The following is a 16,375-nucleotide window of genomic DNA, read 5'->3' on the forward strand; positions in this document are numbered from 1 at the left end:
GTAATATTGGCTATTTATGTGTATTATTGCCATTGCATTACACAGTCCAAAAGCCATGTAGCTCATTAGTTTTTCCTCTGGAGCACCAGCTAGTAGGCTACTAAGCTGAGAGCTAAAAGGGCTATAAGGGCTGCATGGTGGCAGTGATTGAGTCAGTCCAGAAACATGGACACTTCCTGACTCAAGGACAATGGGATGGGATGTACTCAATATGTTACAGATTTTGGTTTTTCCACCAGTGCTATTTAAGAGTGTCGTGCGTGCATGCGTGCGTGTGCGTGTGTGTGCGTGCGTGTGTGTGTGTGCGCGCTTGCGTATGTATGCATCCCAAATGGCACCCTATTCTCTATGTACCCAGCAAGCAATAATGAGTTTGTGTCATTGTGTCATGGTCCCCTGGCGGTGTTGTGTAGTTCCTGGTTTGTCCCAGCAACGTTTTACAAACTTTCTTGGATTGTTGGGTGATGGTTCCCTTAAGGATTATGTCTAGTTCCCATTTTGATGTCACCTGATGGTCGCAAAGAAATTATTATTATTATTATTTTGCTAAGTGCAGAGATGTATTATAGGTAATGAATGTGTAGGGGACTTCTGAAATTCTGCAGACTTTTTGGCACTGCAGAAAGATAAGCATACCTAAAATCCAGAGATCATGAGTTCAAATCTCAGGTGGGGTCAAATTGAAAAGTCAGTACTAAGTGATCAAGTCAAATATAATCTTAATGTTGTTAATTAAAGATTGGTTCACTATTTTAGCTGTGCAGTGTACCACTTAAATCCCCTATACCATCTAACTACTTTACCTATAATGGTTTGGGACACCTGGGACCATAATGTGGCAAAAACTTCCAGGGGACCATGACACAGTGTCCCAAGAATGTCCTAAAAACATCCCCAGGACAAACCGGGAACTATAAAACTCCCCTAGAGAACGTCCCCCTTGGGACATTCAGGCCTGAGAACATCCTAAAAAGGTCCCGACATGGTCCTCAGTGACGTCCTGGGAATGTACAGGGAACTAAACAAAGGTCCAACAGACAACATTAACCTGTTAATGCGAGGTGCTGGCTAGCGTAGTAGAACACTTGAAAAAGAAAAGGAGAGCACACATTCTAGGAGCTTAGATGTAATAATTGAATAAGCTAATAACCAACGTTTTGACAGACAAGCTGTCTTCAACATTCCCTTGGGACCATCACGCAACATTCTTAGAACGTTCTCAAAACGTCAGTGGAATAATGTCTTGCGGAAAACCTTAAGGGACCTAATGGGACTGTTACCGAATGTCCTCAGGACGTCCCCTGTTTGCTGGGTAGTGCACTACTTTCAGACCAGAGCCCTTTGGGACGTAGACATATTCTCGTGGGCAGAGAAACATTTATATAGACCCGCACATACCGTATAATCAACATGTCACGTAATGCAGAGCATTGGGGCGGTGTGGGTGTGCTTGGGTCATGTATTATTATACGCTATGCCAGATTAAAACCTTGGCAGTGTTCTATAATACTGGACTTTACTGCACAGTAGCCAATTGAGTGAGTTCAATGGAGTCACAGTACTTTATTGTATTTGCAACCCCCTTAAAGTGTTAACATGGTTTCTGGTCACCGTGGTTTCTGGGCAGAGGTGTCTGCTCTAGTGGAGATGTGCGGGGTTCAGACACAAATACCCTTGATGGACAGGCCATTTTAATAGCCCAGATATCAGGAGTGAGTGTGTCCAAGGGAGCTCTCCTGAAAGTGTGTGTGTCGGGGAAAGAGAGTGTGTTCTTGTGTGTGTGCGTGAGGGCACCTGCATGTGTGTGTGCGTATGTGTGTGTCTGTGAAATAGAGAGCGCAACAAAGACGTAAGCCCTGACAAGATGGGGGATACATCGGATCTTGTATCCTTCACTTTGGCTGTACACACGTGTCATCACTATGGGACTGGGCATAACAGCAGTAACACTATCCACTACTCTTTTTTCCAACCAACTTGAATACACCCTTATGTAAACACAAATATATTGCACAATGTATTACATGATGTTTGATCATTCTGTGCATTACCATAGCAAGTTACAGACCTGGATAGTGTGTGTGTGTGTGTGTGTGTGTGAGACTGGCGGCCTCACACACACACACACACACACACACACACACACACACACACACACACACACACACACACACACACACACACACACACACACACACACACACACACACACACACACACACACACACACACACACTATCCACAAGAATTGCTTTAAGTAAGAGCAAAACTTGTCCAAACAGACCAGACACTAGTCTGTCACGGGGCCTATGGAATGGCTATGGTACCTTTTTTTTCATGAGGATATACTATATCAGTACTAGGGCCATGACAGTCATGGAATTTTGGATGATGGTTATTGCTCAGCCAAATGACCACAGTCACCATTATAACTGTTCGAATAGCATTTTATATATATTCTTTTAACATTTTATCCTCTCCTCCGCACCTGACTTGCATGTGCTGCTGCTGCTGCAGAGGGCGGAGATACCTAGGCAACTGAAGACTTGTTTGTTACAACACTTTGCTTGTGTCAGAAAGGAGCAACAAAGTTTCACATTTTACAGCAAAAACATATTCTCTCTCTCTTTCTCGCTCTCCCCTCTCGCTATCGTCCGTACCGGGATGAGGTTGCTCCAACGGGCCATGGCCGTCGACACCTCGGGCCATACACGAGTGGACAGGAAGGATTAAAAAGGAACATCAGATATTTCCAATCCAATATGACTACCACGGTGGCGTAGCAGTGGAAAATTACGGAATTCTCACATGAGCGAGATCAAAGCGGAGGGCCTCCTATTCTGCCTTTGGTGTCTAGGATTAAAGTTTTCCCGACTCCATCTCTCGCTGGAACATCAAGCTCAACCAACGACATCAAAGAACCAGCCGTCCAGGCTTCCGATTCATCAGAGAACACATTCGTCAAAATCATAAATAAACACTTATTAAAGCATGCTGTTGGAAGCTTCGGATTGGATCCGAAGGCTTCTGCTGTGGTTTAGGGATAGATCCAGTTGGCAGGGAGAGCATCCCCGAAGACCACAGATGGATTAGGCCTGGCGTGTCCAGACCACGCTAGTGGACATCAGAGTGACAGATGCATCGCTGAGACCCAACATATGCTTTATGGGAGTGGTGGATTAGTTATGCCTTTTGTGTGTGTGTGTATGTGTATGTTCCCACTGGGCACAGACGTCAGTTCAACGTCTATATTTGATATATATTTGGTTGAGTCGTCAACTAACATGAAAACAACAGGAAATCAACAAAGGATTTCATCATGTCATTGAATTTAGGTTAAAAGTTTATTTGTAAAAGAAAAAAGTGTGTTTGTGTGTGCGCACCGATGTTTGCTTGTGTGTGAGCATGTAAAATAATTAATCCACAATAGAATGTTTTCAGCCCACTGGGTGTAGAGGCACTCGGCAAACCCTGAAAGACTTATTATTATTTTTAAAAATTACATCCGCAAGCCTTTTGTTACGAAAGAACCACCCATGAAAGGCTTAAAAGGCAACCTATGAGGGGTATCTGTACCACCGAGTCAAGTGAAAAGGACCCATGCTAAGCTAGTCAAAAGGAAAACATGAGGGCACCAGCTACCAGCTCCAGCCACCACTCGTTACAGCAGTCTGATCTCGTTAGTAAACATCTGCATCTTTATTATTGAGAATATTAATATGCATATGTACAGGACAGGTGGCTGTCCCTGCCATACGTTCACTCAATTAAAGGAAATCACTGTTCGGTGTACAGTTGTGACTGACACAATTTCCATGGATGAGACTGTCCTAAAAATGTACACCATATGGTTTGAGTTATATTAAATTAGTTTTATGAGTTATGCTGACCAGTGTTTGGCGTGAGAGGGATGTATAGATGGCCAGTTAGGATAGTTTTAGCCTGCAACTCAATTGTGCCAGGGAGATCATCAAACGAAATTACAATTCAGGTAGGTAGAATATACTGTAAATCAGGGTTTTATTCACTTGGCACCAAACAGAAGAAAAATGACAAACAGGGAGTGGCTACCTGAACTTGTTCAATGAGAAATGCTTGTTTTTGTTTTCTATTGCAAACAGTGTAAACTAATGAATACACCCTGTTGTACGTTGCACAGTAGCCTGCACGAGTCATTGCTAACTGTCCTTTAGGGACAATCATGAATCATTGTAAAAATATAATATCTAGTCAGTCAGCTAGTTTACTTTGATCATGCACACACACACACGCACGCACGCAACACACGCAACGCACACACACACACACACACACACACACACACACACACACACACACACACACAGGAAAAAATACTTCCATCTTCAAGATGTCTATCACAGCTCTCTACACACACACACATATCCCCCTCGCTACACCAAATGTAAAATTATACCCCCTGTAAACTCCCCCAGTTATACCCCCATTTCTCACTACACGCCAGGCTTCACAGGGTCCCGTTGTGTGTCGGCCATCTTTCAGGAATCCAGGCGTACCTAAGGACTTCTGCGGTGTACCACACATCTTTCAGCGGGGCAGTATGAGTTTACACAGGGAGCTCATGTTGTTTCATGCCTCCCATCAAAACACACACGCGAAACACACACATGGATGGATGGAGCTTCTAAAACATACACGCACAGGGCACTCCTGTTGTTTCCCAGCCCATCTCTCACCCAAACAACCCAGATGCCTGTCGGTGCGTGAAACTCATGTCTCGCTGAGAGTCCTGTTGTGTGATAGTCATCTTTATTTTTTTCTCCTCCCTATCTGCATCCATTTGCTCTCTCTCTCTTTCCCCATCGACGTTCAGTCATTTTGACTGATATGTCAGTCAAAGGGGCTTATAAATGATCTTAGTTTTCCATTGTATGGAATAGCTTTTGGAGAGTGCTGCTCACAAGGCAGATGTCAGGCCAACACGGAATTAAATTCCAAACAGCCCCAATAACAGCAACCACATATACAGTAGACAAATGGTATATGTGCTTGGAGTACTATTTCAAACCCACACTGTATACAGTACAGCAGTGTATCCAAAATAAAACAGGATCTGCATCTAAAATGGCACCCTATTCCCTCTATAGAGCCATATGGGCCCCAGTCAAAAGTAGTGCACTATATTGGAAAAAGGGTACCATTTGGGTCGCATGCATGGCAGAGGGAATGAGGAACGGAGAAGGGGAGTTAAGGGAGTCCTTTTGTATTTGTGAGTAGCATTAATCCGGGATAAATTGACTCGTTGGCTAATTTCATGAGACACAATGTTGCTGTGACAAAAGCATTACGGTGCATTAGTTTCTATGACAAGGGTCCCTGAATAGGTGACGACGGCTTGGTGACCCCAACGCTAAGTCTCGGTTCATATTGTAAGCCACAATAAGACCGCCGTTACAACTAAGGATTAGCTTTCACATGTCCCCAACAAATCCAGGCTATCCAGATTTCTGGGGGGGTTGGGGGGGGGGGGGGGGGGGGGGGGGGGGGGGTGTATGTGTGTGGTCAATATGGTACTTTTTTCAATGAATGCAGTATTTACATTAGAATTACTACCAACCGTGTCTTATGCACCATTTTTTCCACATACACACACAACAAAAGCCAAGACAATGTTTCAAATAATTCCTATATCCCAAAATCTCCATTATAGACTATCACACCTATTACTCCCCACAGGAAAAGGAAGTCACCACATTGACTATTACACATGTGAGGAGATTCCTGGCACCAGTCACATGTGGCTCTGTCTGTTTACCAATATGTGTGAATTGGACCTGTATTTCATTAATCAGCCCGGTGAGCTGACTAATACAAGTTGGCTAAAGCTAAAGTACCTGGGTCTGGTGAGGTGCTTTTGCTTCTTTCAGTCATTCGTTGGTTCAAGTTTAACGTTTATTATTGTCACGTGCACAAGTACAGTGAAATGCCTTTTTTTGCAATCACTTTCCCAACAATCAATATCAGTAGTACTATATAAAAAAAGTAGAACAAAAATGAACAAACAATAGTTCCAGTGTCAGTGCCAATACGATATTTACAATGTGTAGGGATGCTGGAGTGGTAGGGGTAGATATGTATTGAGGTAAGGTGACTAGGCATCAGGATATATAACAAACAGAGTAGCAGCTGGCTATATGATGATTGTATGTGATGATGTGAGGTGATGGCGTGATGATGATGAGTGTGTATGCATGTGTGCAGAGTCAGTATGAATGTGTGTGCATGTTATGTTTGTGAGCAAATGAAGTGTGTGTGTGAGTGTTTGTTGGAGTGTCAGTGTGAGTTTGTGTATGAGTGAGTGTATAGAGTCCTATGAGTGTGCATAGAGTCAGTGCAAAAATACAAAATAGAATAGAAGTCAATAAAGCTAGTCCATTCTAGTCAGCTATGTGTCATGTTCATTCACTATACACTATATCTGATCTGATGATGATGAGACTGATCTGTCGAAGCAGCCATATCAGATCTCATTTGCATTTACATTCCCTGTTTCTCTTTCATGTGTCAATTGGGTTCCATCTGTCGAGATAATTAATTATGAGTACGGTGTCCATATTAGGACAGTCACACATCGAGGAAAGGAGTCACTTATTGCATTCACTTACAGTGCCTTCAGAAAGTATTAACACCCATTTACTTGTTCCACATTTTGTTGTGTTACAACCTGATTGTAAAATGGATTGAATTGAGATTTTGTGTCACTGGCCAACATACTATACTTCGTAATGTCAAAGTGTAATTATGTCAATAAACATGTGTAAAACATTTTAATGAAATAAAACTGCTGAAATGCCTTGAGTCAATAAGTATTCAACTCCTGTGTTAAGGCAAGCCTGAATAAGTTCAGTAGTAAACATTTGCGTGACAAGTCACATAATAAATTACATGGACTCTGTGTGCAATAATAGTGTTCAACATGATTTTTGAATGACTACCTTATCTCTGTACCCCACACATACAATTATCTGTAAGGTCCCTCAGTCGAGCAGTACATTTCAAACACACAGTGGTGTAAAGTACTTAAGTAAACATTTTGGTGGTATCTGTACAATACTTAACTATTCATATTTTTTTGCAACTTTTACTTTTTATTCCCGACATTCCTAAAGTAAATAATGTCCTTTTTACTCCATACATTTTCCCTGACACCCCAAAATAGTTTTTGAATGCTTATCAGAACAGGAAAATTGTCCAATTCGCACACTTATCTAGAGAACATCTTTGGTCATCCCTACTGCCTCTGATCTGGCGGGTTCACTAAACACACATACTTGGTTTGTAAATTATGTTGGAGTGTTGGAGTCTGCCCCTGGCTATCTGTAAATAAAAAAAAAAACGTTTAAAAGAAAATGGTGCCGTTTGGTTATATAAGGAATTTGAAATGATGTAGACTTTTACTTTTATTTTAGCAATTACATTTACATTTGATGCTAAGTATATTTAAAACTGAATACTTTTAGACTTTTACTCAAGTAGTACTTTACTGGGCGACTTTCACATTTTCTATTAAGGTATCTTTACTTTTATTCAAGTATGACATTTGGATACTTTTTCCACCACTGCAAACACAGGTTCAACCCCAAAGACTGGGGAGGTTTTCCAATGCCTCAGACAGAAGTGCACTAATTGGTGGATGGGTAAAAAAAATCTAACAGACATTGAATATCCCATTGGGCATGTTGAAGTTATTAATTACCATGCAGATGGTGTATCAATACATCCAGTCACTACAAAGATACAGACATCCATACTAACTCAATTGTGAGAGAGGAAGGAAACCACTCAGGGATTTCACCATGAGGCCAATGGTGGCTTTAAAACAGTTAAAGAGTTTAATGGCTGTGATAGGAGACAACTGAGGATAGATCAACATTGTAGTTACTCTGCAATAATAACCTAAATGACAGAGTGGAAAGAAGGACACATGAACAGATAAAAAAAAATATTCAAAACATGCCTTCTGTTTGCAATAAGGCCCTAAAGGAAAACTGCAAAGAATGTGGCAAAGAAATTAACTTTATGTTGTGAACACAAAGTGTTATGATTGGGGCAAATCCAACACCACACATCACAGAGTACCATTCCTCATATTTTCAAGCATGGTTCTGGCTGCATCATGTTATGGCTATGCTTGTCATCAGCAAGGTTTTTTTAGGATAAAAATAAATGGAATAGAGCTAATCAGGAAAAATCCTAGAGGAAAACCTAGTTAAGTGTGCATTCCAACAGACACTGGGAGACAAATTCACCTTTCAGCAGGACAACAGCCTAAAACACAAGGCCAAATATACAATGGAGTTTGCTCACCGAGACAACATTGAATGTTCCTGAGTGGCCTAGTTACAGTTTTGAATTATAGCGTCTTGGAAATCTATGGCAAGACTGGAAAATGGCTGTCTAGCAATGATCAACAACCAAACTTGAAGAATTTGTTTACAAATAATGTCCAAATATTGTACAATCCAGGTGTGCAAAGTTCTTAGATACTTACCAGGGAAAGACTCACAGCTGTAATCTCTGCCAAAGTTAATTCTAACATGAATACGTATGTAAATTTGATATTTCTGAACACCATTTTCAATATATTTTCAAAAATGTCTAAAAGCATGTTAACACTTTGTCATTATGGGGTATTGTGTGTAGATGGGTGAGAGAAAAAAAAACTGTATTTGAACTATTTTGAATTCAGTCTAACACAACAAAAATGTGGGGTATGAATACTTTCTGAAGGCACTGTACTTCAAGCGACAACAACACCAACTCTAAGCATCGACGACTCCAAGCGACAATGACACCATCTCAAGCCATAAAGACACCAACTCCGAGCGACAACAACACCAACTCTAAACTAGTTATTGACTTTTGATCTGCCACAGGAGATTTGGTTGGGTTCAGCAAGGTCACTGGACACTACCATGGCCCAGGGGTACATCCCAAATGACACTCTATTCCCTACATAGTGCACTAGATTTGACCAGAGCCCAATAAGACCTGGTCAAAAGTAGTGAATTATGGAGGGAATAGGGGCCATATGGGACACAGCCCTGGCCCTGGCCAGAATATCAACCCTTGTAATAGGGTCTGCCATTTTCTCTAATAGAACACAGAGAGGATTAGCCCCACTCTCGGGTCTCACTCTCGCCCCGCAATCACCACACAGGCACACAAAGCGTCGCCGTAATCCTGTCTCTCTGCTCACAGGAAGGGGAGATTAGCTGCCTTTAGACATGAGTGAGAGGATGCACAGGGTTGCTTATAACCGCAGTAAAATGGAGTCTTGGCTTCCAAGGCGAAAAATCCTCGTAACTAAGCCGTAATGAAAAGCGAATTGATTGCAATAAGGGGGGGTTTATTTGCAGGAATTTATTTACAGTGTAGTGCATTTTTCAGTGGTTTCCTACTATTAAATTGAGAAACGCAATTGGAAGATGTAGACTATGCAGCTATTACATTGTAATACATGTGTATCTCGTTGATAGAGAGTTTTTCAAAAGCTGTTAAAATCATTGTGCTTTGTTTTTTTGTGGTTATATCAAGTAAAAAGTGTTTTGCAGTTTGCACCAATGTGAATTCATGTACAATTAACTAGCTAACTATACATTGAGTCCATCATTGGATATTAAAATCACCAGATATTGTTTTTGACAGACTTCTCAGTCATAAACACAGTGCAGGTTTTCATATATGGTCTCATATGTCATTACTTTCGCACAGACAAAAATATGCAAACATGATTTTATAATGGACTTTTAAATTATTTGGCTAATGCCTATTCGGTTTTAGTCATAATTGGCAGACAACAATATACTTAATTTGTTCTTGTGTTGCCCAACATTTCCATGTGACGAACTCAAAACACAGATTAAGTTTTTATGCATTTACTCTCCAGACAACAAGGAAAAACATCATAAGCCAATCACACAGTAGCATTGAATTTTGTTTTGGGATGGCAGCCATTGCACAGAAGAAATTCCATTTCAAAATATGTATTGATTGAGACATTGAGTTAAAAGAAGACACAAAAAAGGGAGAGAATTACTGCTCACTAGAAGGACGAATAGTTTGTTTTCAGTCGTGCACAGCTTTTGTCCTCCCTCTCTGGAAGGCTATTCAAGGTTAAACTGACTTCAGCCAACCTGTCAAGTTGCCATGGTAACTGGTATTCATCTCTTTAACAAGTTCTGAGGAGGGCGTCGACCTCTCAGCTCCTGGGCTTGAGGTCGAGCTGAAACAGAATATCAGAATATTGTGAAAAAAGCTCAAAAGTAGTATAGAATGCTGACAATCTAAAGCCAATTGCAAACAAGATGCTACATAATAAACCAAACATTGTCTTTCTCCCATATCCTAAGGTGAGGAATGGTTAACCATCTGCTTAGTTTGTTTTTGTCTGCAAGCGTTTGTGTGTTACTGCTAATATGGGCAAAGAAAATTGTAAGGCAACATGGTGATTTATTGCTGTGGAGGCTATGGTTAATTGAATACATGGGTGTCATCTGTCTAAGGTTTGTGGATGATAAATGCTGGGGTGGGAGATGCATAACAGACACAAATAGGAACCGGAATACGTCAACAACTCAAGTTGGGGGTTCAAGATGACCCCTGTTTGACTTGGTTGCTCGCTGTGCTTAGCATCAAGTTAAGGCAGAACCCAATCAATCAATGCCCTTTAAAGTGCCACATTAGCGACCGACACTGGGCAACATAGAGTGCATTAGCTCATCCTTACGCTAATAATGTACCCAGATTCCTCACAATTCCTCCTAAATATTTGAAGCCATACTCCAAAAGGAGCAGGGAGTCCAGGGGTCTGTGTTGAAGAGGTAATACATGCAAACTCCACTTATTGGCGAGGCATATAGGCTCTTTAAGAAGTTGGAGGGGCCTTTGAAGTTGGGGCCCCCGGTGTGTGTTTATCCCTGAGGGAGGCGAGACCTTTGATGAGGAATGATTAATGGCACCACATATGACGAGGAGGGGAACTCCATGCTAGGCTGTAAACACTGTGCGCTAGCTCCGGTTTGCCACCCAGCAGCACTTTTGAGGAAGCCCACAATTGCCTTTGCCGTCTCAAGTCTGCGGTGTCCAAATCACCTTCAATAAAGCGCCATGCATGTCCTAAACAACAACAAAAACAAAAAGAGACAAAAACGAAACGAGAGAATGTTCTGAGAGTCTCTCAGAATTATTTTGAGACTCATTTCAAAAGAAAACTGAGTGTGCGTATATCATATCACACACACATACCTGTATGTGGATGACTCTCAAACATGAATCACTACATGTGGTATCTATCTAAGTATTCATGCATTTTTTTTTTGACTATAGGTTTAGTAGTGCCAAAATTGACATGCCACAGATTTGTTTGATCTCAGTGTAATCTGCCAATTGGCTATGACACGCCCTGACCTGAGTATTCTTTGTTTTCTTCATTGTTTTGGTTAGGTCAGGGTGTGACATGGGTGATGTATGTGTTTTTGTACTGTCTAGGGGTTTTCTAGGTTTATGGGGTTGTTTATCATCTAGGTGTTTATATATGTCAATGGCTGCCTAGATTGGTTTTCATTTAGAGGCAGGTGTTTATCGTTGTCTCTGATTGGGAACCATATTTAGGCAGCCATCTTCTTTTGGGTTTTTCGTGGGTTATTGTCTATGTCTAGTTGCCTGTGTATGCACATTTATACTATAGCGTCATGTTCGTTTTGTTGTTTTTGTGGTTTGTTTAGTGTCCGTCTTTATTAAAATATATAACATGTATTCTAATCACGCTGCGCTTTGGTCTCCTCTTTACGACAAACGTGACAGGATAACTAGTGGAGTAGGCACTGTGAGTCCATACCTGCGAATATTAGAAAAGGTTTGTTTTAGTTATGGCATCAACCAGTTATAAACATTGACGTAGAGTTGCATGTGATCAAAGGCTACATGTTAGCTGTTCCCATTATATAAACTGGCACATTTATCCCTATGCTATCCTCACTTCACCAGGTGGCAGTGATTATTTCCTGTAACAAATTCCGCATCATCCTATCAAAGATCTTAAACCTTCTCTCCACAAACCAATGGCATTTCTTAAAATAGGTCAACTTGGCCAACAGAGGGATATTGTCAGGTGTGCTCCCTCTCCGGCCTCTAGGTTACCAGGCAGCTCGTTATGGCGCACACCTGTCATCGTTACGCGCACCTGCGTGTCAGACTCACCTGGACTACATCTCTTCCTTGATTACCTTCCCTATATATGTCACTCCCTTTGGTTCCTTCCCCAGGCGTTACAGCTCACATGTAACCAGCCTTTATTCACGTGCAACTGTGGCAACAATTTATATTGGCTGATGCTTAAACTTGTTCTTATGTTCACAAGTTTTGACCCAGAGTGTTTTTCTCCTATGGGCCCTGGTCAAAACTAGTGCACCACATAGGGAATAGGTTGCCATTTCGGACTCAGACACTGTCACCAGGGGACTTTTATACAGTCAAGAAACCAACGCAGCTTTAACAAACCAAGTGTTAAGCTAGTGCCACTTTCTGTTTCAAAACACACAACACATTATGCTGAAGTAACCCCAGCTAATACCATATACTGTAATTACAGTAGATCTCATCGTGTCAGTGTCAAGTTCATTCCGGTCCACATTTATAATTAGTTGTAGTTATTAAAACAAGCCTGTGTCAGAAGGTGAGATAATTGCTTGTGTGTTTGCTTCTGAACTAATTTGGTTATTAAATGATGGTTCTGAACTAACTATTAAATATGATTTTAACAACCCTCCTCCCTGGTTTTGTATGGGAAACATTTCAGACTCAGTCACAGATGAGGAGTTCATTAGTGGTGCTTATTAATTTATTTATTTTTTGCTTTCCTGGAGTGGGAAGATGGCTGATAAACAAAAGCAGGAGAAAGAGAGAGAATTTGTTTAGGTTCTTTGGTGTGTCGAGCTCGCCGCAGGGTGCTCCACAGCCCTAAACTATCGGTTGACCCCTCCTTATGGTGTCACGAGGAATAACAAGCTCCCGAGAGGAGCCCACCTGAAGAAAATAAGTCTCCACTTGTGTTTCATCTAACAGCACTTAAGGGAATTCCCCGCGCCTCACTTTCGTTCGTTGTTCATGTGTAATTGGGTTAGCCACGAGAGGAAACGTTTGAACTTTGCACTTTGGGAGATTTTTTTTCTCTGCCAAAACGCATTCATTGTCCCAAACATTGTTTTCCCCTGTGTTCAGCATAGTGAGCTGCACAAATTCAACATGAGTGCTGTAGAGTAGCAGGGGAACAAGTGTCTCCTTTATAGGATACATTTCTGAGAAAATATTTTTTTTCATTCAACTATGGGTTGATCTCTAAATTGAGAAAAAGCAGGGCTCGACCTGATGGCTCAGAAATTATTGTAGGTTGCTAATATGGCTGGTTTGTAGAAAATATACACGGCTAGGAAAGACAGAGCAGCTTCATGCACTGGCCTTTGGGTTGTGTAATAAGCCGTGTTCCTCTACCAAGGACATTGCTCCAAACAGACAGTGTGAACTAAGTGGTTTTGCTCACCCATAATAACATTATCCTACAGAGCACCTCAACATAAAGAAAATAACGCTGCACCACACTGACCTTGGAGATTCAGAAATTCTTTGTAGGCTTACTTATACATATACGCACATGTATGCACACACACACACACACACAGACCTTAAGTGCAGATATTTATTGATGTGTTGCAGTGGGGGAGTGCAGAGCAAGATGCGTGTGCCAGTCATAGCTTTCCGCCACCATTAAACCATCTTCTTCGTAATGTTCAACTTATTTTAGTAAACTGAAGTATGTGTGTACCTCTAAGATATTTGTCAAATGTTGTACTTCCATCCACAATGAAACTATCCATAGCATTGTCTGATATATTATCCAACTTAGTCTTCCTGGTATGTTTTGATCAAGCCAAAGAATCAATCAGGAGCAAACAGGGTGTGGCTAGAAATCAGGAAATGGTGTGCCTTGTGGTTGAGATTGTTAACTTTCTCTTATTCATGCCACCTCAGTAATCACAATGGAAAATGAATCATTGTTTTTTGCCTTCCTCATGATTACCAAATAAATGGTGCACATAGTTTATAACATCATTGCTACCTTTGGCCAGCCACCATGCCACCATCAATGAATTGATTGACCTGCTGTGGAACAACACATAGACTCTTTCTCAATTCATCCTTCCTCATTTCCTTGCACCCTCTCTCCTTGCCTCCTTTGCAAAAAAAAACACATTGGAGAAGGAGGGAGGGACCTTAGTTCTTCTCCTTCAATAAGGAGGAGAGGAGATAGGAAGCAAGGAATCGGGGAAAGACAATTTGTGATAGAGCCAATCATTTTCATGGTGTAAGTAGTACTATAGGACAGAAGTAAAATGGACCTGCAGGAAATAATCATTAACAACTGCAAAAGGGGGAAAGAAATCTCAGGGTTATAAAGGTAGAAAGGCACTGTGGGTTCAATTTTGGAAAACAAAAGGAGAGGTTGTTCATGATATCTTGTGAAAACTGTCCTCTTATGTTTAATACCATATACTGCCAAGTGGTAGATACTATTATACCCCTGTAAAGAGAAGCCAACCCAAGTTTTGTTGTGGTACTTTCTCCAAGTGTGTGTGTGTGTGCGTGAGTAAAACAGAGACAGACTCTCAGCAATCAAAAGTTAAGTGAACCAGTATTACAAAAATGTGACCCACTCGTGGGATGCCGAGATAACCCTAAGCAGCAGTAGCCTAGGCATGCGGTAGACGCAGCGTGCCTATCAATCCATATATTTAGCTGTGCTTGTGTACGTACAGTCTATGTGTGGCAGGTTTTGAATAAGTTGTGAGTCCATATCTTTTGCCGTGCTATCAAACACTCTTATAGAAAACGATTCCAAAAGGGTTCTTCGGCTGTTCCCATTGGAAAACCCTTTTTGTTTCCAGGTACAACCCTTTTGGGTTCCAAGTAGAACCCTCTGTGGAAAGGGTTATACCTGGAATCAAAAAAGGGTTCTCCTATGGGAACAGCTGAAGAACCCTTTATTGTTCTAGATATAACATTTTTTTCTAAGAGTGAAGAGTTCAAACACAATTCTACCCAGATTCCAGTAAACAGAGGTTTTGCTCTTCACATTCAGTGTTCGAGTCCGTCCATGGGTAAAACCCTGCATTTGCTGCCCAGCAGTACAGTTTATTTTTAAAGAGAAGAGATCAAATGTAGAAGCTTGCAGACCTTCACTATTCTGTGTATTTCTTGAAAAAAAAAATCTTTGAGGATTTGACAGCTTATTGAATTAATCAAGTCGCTGCTAATTTACTAATGTAATCAGATTCATTCCAATTTGATTCTGACATGATAAGATTTGAAGTAGTGTGGTAATTTCATTGTGTCTAAACAAAATAGAAGATATCAAATGAAAGGGTGACTACAGTGGGATGTCAATCGATCTTCAGCACCAAGAACAATTAGATAATGGTGGAATAGAAAGCAAAGCAGTAAATGGCATGTTGTACTACAATTCAGTCCCGGGCAAGAAAACTCTGCATTAAATAAACCAAACGTCAAGCACAATGAACACTGAGTGTACAAAACATTAGGAACACCTTCCTAATGTTGAGTTGCACCCCTTTTGCCCTCAGAACAGCCTCAATTTGTCAGGGCATACAAGGTGTCGAAAGCATTCAACAAGGATGCTGGCCCATGTTGACATCCAATGCTTCCCACAGTTGTGTCAAGTTGGCTAGATATCCTTTGGGTGGTGAACCATTCTTGATCCACAAGGGAAACTGCGTAAAAAAAAAACACCAGCATTGTAGTTCTTGACACACTCAAACCGTTGTGCCTGGCACCTACTACCATACCCATTCAAAGGCACTTAAATATTTTATCTTGCCCATTCACCCTCTGAATGGCACACATACACAATCCATGTCTCAATTGTCTCAAGGCTTAAAAATACTTATTTAACCTGTCTGCTCCCCTTCATCTTCATTGATTAAAGTGGATGTAACAAGTGACATAAATAAGGGATCATAGCTTTCACCTGCTCAGTCTGTCATAAAAAAAGCAGGTGTTGTTAACGTTCAGCGTAATTCTGTTATATTTTATTGTAACACAGTTTTGATTCCATAAATGTTGATAGAATAACAGTGCATTTTCACACTACATTGTAGTAAGGCATCACACCTTGTGGGTGTTTCTTCTGAACACCATGGAAAACACTCTGGGGTGAAGTTCCCCTGTGTAAAGATATAGGACCAGCTTCCCTTTCCCCAACCTTAACCATTAATGGGGAGAATGCTAAAAACTGACCCAAGATCAGCATCGAAATTGACTG

Source organism: Oncorhynchus mykiss, chromosome 18 (assembly GCF_013265735.2).
Source record: "Oncorhynchus mykiss isolate Arlee chromosome 18, USDA_OmykA_1.1, whole genome shotgun sequence".
In the NCBI taxonomy this organism is placed as follows: Eukaryota; Metazoa; Chordata; class Actinopteri; order Salmoniformes; family Salmonidae; genus Oncorhynchus; species Oncorhynchus mykiss.